The sequence below is a fragment of the Populus alba genome, chromosome 15 (assembly GCF_005239225.2).
Source record: "Populus alba chromosome 15, ASM523922v2, whole genome shotgun sequence".
NCBI lineage: Eukaryota > Viridiplantae > Streptophyta > Magnoliopsida > Malpighiales > Salicaceae > Populus > Populus alba.
The window spans coordinates 11,398,065-11,405,414 of record NC_133298.1 but is presented as its reverse complement, the minus strand read 5'-3'; the positions used below and the strand labels follow the sequence as shown (position 1 = coordinate 11,405,414).

Here is a 7,350-nt window from a genome sequence, read left to right as displayed (position 1 = left end):
TCACCCCTTAAACGTTCTACTTGAGGTAGACTGCATTATTGATTTTGTCTTAAATTGCTAAACATTTATTTGCTTATGCTATGCTGATTTGTTTATAATATTCCTGACTCCAGCGTTAGTGAATATTCAATCTTGAATAATTCCAATTCTGGCGTTGGTAAAAATTTGTAGCTATGAAGCAATCAATATATTTTCTTTTTTATTATTATTCCTAATCCCGACGCTAGTGAATAAACAAATAAATTTATTTTATTATGCATTCACATATTTTTTATTTTTTATGTAGCTAAATAAAATAAAATACAATGAATAAAAATAATATAAATTTAAACCGATGTTTTTATTCCTGACTCTAGCGTCAGTGAATAAACCAATAAATTTTTATTATTTTTATTCATGAATACACATATTTTTTATTTTTTGTATTTTTGTATTTTTTTTATATTTTTTTGGGTTGGTGACACGACTAAAATATTGATGACTTCTTCCAAGTGTAGGAGTGTTGAAGTAATAAATAATCCAGCAAGACCAAGGTCGAATCACAGGAAGGTTAATTGTATAAATTATAAACAACAATAATACAACAACAACAACAACAACAATAATAAAGAAGTTGATGAGAACATTGAGATGGAAGATTAATGTAAGGATTAAAAAATAATAAAAACAAATGTCAAGGTTAGAGGGTCCACTAATGGTATTTCAAACAAGTATAATATAAACTCTTATTACCCAATTGGAAACCACACATAAAGGAGGTTCCAATCAGATGATTTGTCATTAATAACTCATTATAAATTGTTAACATGATCATATTAATTATATTATTTAAGTAACACTAAACTTTTAAATATTGTTAGGAATTCATGATGCTAACTTATGTTAACAACAAATCAAGTTCCTTTCATAGCATAGATGTAGGTAATACCATACAGTTGGGCTATGAGAGTGCCAAGCACTTGTTGTACCAAGTGTTATACAACACAAATCTAGATTAATCATTTAACAAACAAGGTATTAAGAATTAGTAAGATAAAAAGATAAGACATGTTAATAATAAACATTAAGGTCCATGTTCAGTTTACACTATACTTATTCTTACACCATTAGTGTAACCTTTTCACCTTGACATAATAAATTTAGCTAAACATAATGAAGAAGAGAAACATAAATAAACAAAATAAGAACATAAATAAGATACAAGTTAACTAAGTAAAGGAAAGGAAATGAAAAGCATAAACAAGATATTAATGAAAGCAAAACTTAAGAATTACAAAAACAAATATAAAGAGAGAGAGCAAGAGTAAGTTCTTGATCTGAACAACTAAGCCCCCAAATGCATGGCAAATGCCTCCTTTTATAGGCCAAAATTTGAAACTATTGATTTGATGACTAATTGTTGAGTGGCTGGCCAACTCTTGACTTGGTGAAAATCCTTATCTTCTTGTCTGAATAAAACAGCATTGCTAGCATCAGAACTGGAACCAACTATACTAATGAAAGTTATAAGAAATTATCTTATCTTTCCAAGAAAAAAAATTAAGGTTATTTGGACTTCTAGAACTCGAGATATGGGCTAAACACTAAACAGTGTCTAAGCTGCATGACAGATTCAGACTTCTCCGTTGTTGCTATAATTTGGACTTCAAAACGGTGTTTTTAAATCTTGGACTCCACATGAAAGTTGTAGGCCTATATCTTACCGAATCTGTCCAAAACATTAAGGTCATTTGGACTTCTAGAATTCTAGATATGACCTAATTACCGAACAGTGTTCCAGTTTGGACTGCACTAACATATCTTTTCTAAGTTTGGCCTTCTCTTTGTCCTTTCAATTTCAATACTTAAACTCATTAATCAATCCTTTCATTTATGTGATAAGCCTGCAATTAAGATGAACATTTACCATAAATTAAATGTATTTTATATTATTAGGTATTCTATTATAAAACCTGCTTTAGTTAAGGAGTTATTGATACTTCAAGTGCAAAATGATAATATAAAACCTTGATAAAAATACACTTTTAAGTATTAATCAGTTGGGCCCAGCTCAGCCCAAATAGGTTGAGCTAGACCCAGCTAGCCCAGCCCGATCACTGGCCTAAGCCAGTGACCCAGCTGGGCGAGATGCATATAGTGTGAAGGTAATTAAATTACCTTTACACTATGTTCAATGTTTTATTGAATATAGAGAATAAAAGTAGAATGAGCGTACCTACTTCTAGAGACGACGAAGATGGTTGCAACGCGGTGGTGCCTCTCGTCTGCATATGACCGTTCCTTCTGCTTTCCTTTGCTTCTGTGCCCACTGTTTTTTCTGCTTTATTCTGTGTTCCTCTGTTTTCTTAGTTCTTGGGATGAAGGAATTAAGAAGATGATGATGTCGGTTCTCTCAGGTGGTTCTTCTTTTCTGCTTGCCTTTTCTTTGTTTTCTTGCTCTATTTTATTATTTGTTATGCTTGAATTATGGGACTAAACCAAAGCTAGATTTAGCTCTCTGTTTTCTTCCTTTGGTGTTCGTTTTCTTCCCCTTTCTCAGTTTTGTTCGTCCTCTCTATTTACTTCTTTCATGTTCTCCCTGGCTTTTTTCGTGTTCCTCGGTTTTGCTCTTTTTTTTTTTCTTCTTTGTCTATGTTTGTTCTCTGAAGACAAAGGCGAAGCTGGGGTACGCTGGCTTTTTCTCTGGTTTTTCTTCCCCCTTTTCAGTCCAATCCTCCCTGTTTTCTTCTCTAGTTCTTGGCCTGTTCCCTTGTGTTATTCGTCTTCCTCTTTTTTTTTTTATTCGTTTTGTCCCCCTTTAGTGTTCTTCTCCCCCCAGTGCATGTCCTATCTCTGGCTTTTATAGTGCCAGAGAATGCCATGCGGTCACCTCTAAATAATGAGGTGACCGACCATTTGCAGGAATAATAAGGGACTAGGGATCGTGTAGTGTCCGTTTCTGGTTTGAAGAAGATGAACAGTGTCCCTTAAAACGACGCCGTTTTGAGATGTGAAATGTGGCCATTTTACGTTTTGACCCGTGTAGTTTCGAGTCTTGTAATTAAACCCCTGGTTTAAACTGTAATTGGCCCCCTGCATTTGCACGCCGTTTTCAATGTAGTCCTTGGATTTTAATTTTGCAATTTTGGCCCCCAAACTTTAGATTTCTTCAATTAAGTCCCTGAATAAGTTAATTCCAAGCTCAATTAAGTCAAAAACTTGTCAATTTCTAAGCTCAATTAAGTCTCAAAACTTATCAATTCTCCAATTAAACACTTGATTGGATTAATTAAATTAATTCCAAGCTTAATTAAGTCTCAAAACTTATCAATTCTCCAATTAAACCCTTGATTGGATTAATTAAATTAATTTCAAGCTCAATTAAGTCTCAAAACTGATCATTTCTCCAATAAAACCCTTGATTTGATTAATTAAACTAGTCAAGAGTTTAATTAAATCTTTAAACTTCCAATTATGTTGCCCTTAATCCAAATTTTAATTTATTCTTTATTTATTTTATTTTTACTTGTTTTTCATCCTTTTTTTTCATTATTTTTTTAGTAAATAAAATAATTAAAATAAAAGGACCACAAATTAGGTTATGACAGACCTATAACTAACAAAATACAGGTTAAGCAGTTTCTCCAAAGTAGAAGAACAAACAGAAAAGAGAATATATATATATATATATATATATATATATATATATATATATATATATATATATATATTAGTTTGAGAGAGCTAGACCTCCATTTTCATGCCCAAGAACTAAACAAGTATCACTAGCTTACCTTAAGGAAAAAACAAAAAAGGAAATATAAATGACTGGACTTTTGACTCTAAATAGATAGATAATGAGCTCAGGAGATCCATCACTATCAGGATTCATCATGTAGAAAGCCTCAGAATCTCTAGAGCCCACAATTATTTCAAATTTAGCTCTCATATACATGAGTTCACCATCAACTCCAGCCTTAGTTGCAAACCCTGGCAAAACCCCTGCACCCATTGAAATTGGCTCTACAGCTTTCAATACCTTCCATTCTTTAGGCCCACATAGGGGCAGAGCTAAAATAATATAATAGGGAGGGCCAAACTCAAAATATAATTTATTATTAGAAATTTTATCTATTTAAATTAAAAATATATTATATTATACTATATTTAAATATTAAAAATACAAAACTTCAAAATATTTTGCAGGGGCTCGGGCCCCTACCCGCCTCCCTCTAGTTTTGCCCCTGGGCCACATTCCTTCCTAGTAGCAAAACCACATTTCTTACCATTGCAACAAGTCCTCCACATTGGTTCTTCCTGCAACCTCACAGCTTTCTTTTCCTCTTCTTTCTCTTTGTCACATTCCAAGGCAATTCTGACTAACCCAGATGCCATCTCTCTAACCAATCCACTTATTGGTGTAGCAAGTTCAATAAGGAAAGCCGGAGGTGAATTGGGATCCTTTTGAAATGCAAAATGGACATGACCACGGCGAATGGCGATATCCAAAAAGGGTACCTACAACTCGGGATCCAAGCCCCAGTGGGAGGCTCCGATCGGTTCTTGACGGCTGGTAGTTTTTTCTTTGGGATTGACATTCCAACATGGCTCTTAACATTTTCCTTTTTTCCTTCTTCATTGGTGTTTGAGGACTTAAAGATTGGAACTTCATCATCTTCGTTTCCAACCTTTTTGGTCCAGTGGAAGTGCCACTTGGAGGAAGAGTCTTGAGATGTTCTAGCCATAACCTTATAGATGGAATGGTATGGTAGGTAGTTGAGGGTAAGGATTCTCTGGGTTTTGTATATTTTATTATAAGTGGGACTTCCATTTTAATTCTTTGTTTCTGGTCTCTTGCTGTCATGCAAGAGAATCCTGACAAAAGAAACATAGGCTGCCCCACCAACTGATCTAGGAATGAGACTGAGAGAGAGATTTTAAAATAGAAAAGAAAGGAGTCTGAGTGGACAATGGGGGTGTTGTTTCACTTTCTTGTGGGGCAGGGAGAGAGGGATTTGGCTTGACTGACTTTTTGACTTGGAATCCAAAAGCAGCAGCGATACAGTGAGAAGAGAGAACTACCAAAAAAAAAAAAAACCCACATTGGACATTCTCTGCATCAATGTTTTCCAATGTTAACGTGCTCAGCATATTGTAAAACCTGGTTTGAAAGTTGATCTGGGTTAAGAAGCCGGATCTAAATTTTATTGATTAATTTGGATCAACCTGAATTAATCTAAAAAAATATTTTAAAAAATAAAAATTTTATATTTTATATGAAAAAATTAAAAAAATTAATGTGAATATAAGCTATATATATATATTGTAAATAATAAAATTTAAAAGAATATTTTAAAAAAATTTATTACACATTTAAAAGATAAATATTATCCTTTTAAATTGAAGTATTTAAATAAAAAAAAAATTCTATATTTAAAAAACATAATTTTTTTACATTGAAAGGGTGAAAAAACTCTTATGTTTTAGATTATTTCTTATTATTATAAATTGTAAAATAAACTTTATGCATTTATAATTTTTTTTAATAAAAAACTAAAATAATTATTTTAATGGATTGAAATAAAAACCCTGCACGTTATTGACTATAAATTCTACAGAATGGATGGGCCGTGGGCATATAAAAAAAAAAATATATACACTTATTATATATATATATATATATATATATATATCCATTCGTATTGCTTTGGACATGAATAATTAAATAAATCATTATTGTCTCTTCCCCCCCCCCCCACTCTTTCTCTATCTGAAAGGAAAAAAAAAAAAAAAAATTCAGAGCTAGAGAATTAATCTGTTTTTTTAAAAAGATTTACAAGAAAAAATCAATTTGATTCGATTTCACTGATCGAATCTGGACCATCAGATCCCACCTTTATTGGCGATCGCCATGTCCTCAACAACCACTGCTTGATCCCTTCCTCTCCTCACCTTCATTTCCCTCCTTCTCTTCTCTCCCTCTCCTGCCTTCTATGCAAATCACAGGGTAAATGGAAGATTTGATAGCTCAAACCCTATTTGCTCTGTTTTGTTTCGTTTTGACTCAGTTCTGTTAGTTTTTGCAGGATTTAAATGTTAGGTTGATTGGTGTTCATGGATCGAGTTTTGATTTCGCAAATGACAGTTTATGCATTACAAACGCTGGGTCTCGCCCGGGTTGTACGGGTTATGGGTCAATCCACTGGGTCGACCGGGTCTTTCCAGTTTTTTACATTTACTGGTCTTTCTCCTAGTCCAGACCGGTTCAGTCATTGGGTTGATCAATTTCTAGATTGACTTGTCAGACCGGTCTGGATTTAAAAGAGTAGCATGGATGAAGTGTCCACATTTTACCAACCTAGGAAATTGTTTGGTTGTTAAAACAAGAAAATCGACACATGCCTAAACTAGGTGGAAACCCCTAAAGTGCTCCTCCATTTGTTTAGGTTTCACCACAAAATTGACATTAAACCTAGGGGTAAAAAAACCTGAAAAATAATTAAATCAAGAAAACAAAAAAAAATTATCTTAAAAAACTAAATCATGAAAAAAAAAATTAATTAGAAAATTTAAAGAACATTTGATGTGGTTTGGTTTTGATTTCATAAAGTTGAAACTAAAATATTATAATTGAACTTATTCAAATAAAAATAAAAAAAGTACAGGCATATAAATAATAATAAAAATATTTTTTAATTTCTAACCCTAGATCTTGTCCTTAACAAACCAACCACCCTCTCCCACTTATTAGCTCCCATATGCAACACCTAACTTTTCAAAGTTTCAATTTTCATTCTTCAATTTTCACCTCCCCCGTCCCAAGCTCCCACATGCTATACCCAATGATACATACCTATTGATTATATGGTCAAGCAATCCATAACAAAGATGATACGACTCTTAGAAAGCTAAGAAATCAGGTTTAATAGAAGTGTTCCACAATGAAAACATGTCTTAAGATACCATCATTATTGGAATAAAAAACCCTCACTAAACGAATAACAACTTGAGAAAGAGAAGTATAAGAAAGATGCTACGTGGTCAATTATACCTTGATAAGTCAAATTTGTTCTTTGTAACAACAAAGAAAATATGTTGCATCACCCAAAACATAAGTTTATTTCATAAATCCATCACCACTGAAAATTTTAGCTTACAAAACCGTGTATGTTCATTTAGTAATCCTAATAGACCCAAAACTTGTGGGCTAATATTTACAAACTTACAATAAACCTAAAGTATGTTAATTAAGCTCAAGCATGAAAAAAATAATAAAAATAACAAATCTAACATATAAACTAAAGTTGATGCATCTAATTAAACAATATAACATAAAGTAGATAATTTTTCTAGTTTAAATAATGTCATGAA

General features: G+C 32.5%; 1 pseudogene; it reads right to left on the bottom strand.

Annotated features, from left to right (window-relative positions):
* Window positions 1-3,769: 3,769 nt before the first annotated feature.
* On the bottom strand, window positions 3,770-4,787 carry LOC118032770 (protein MIZU-KUSSEI 1-like; annotated as a pseudogene).
* Between the last annotated feature and the right edge of the window lie 2,563 nt (window positions 4,788-7,350).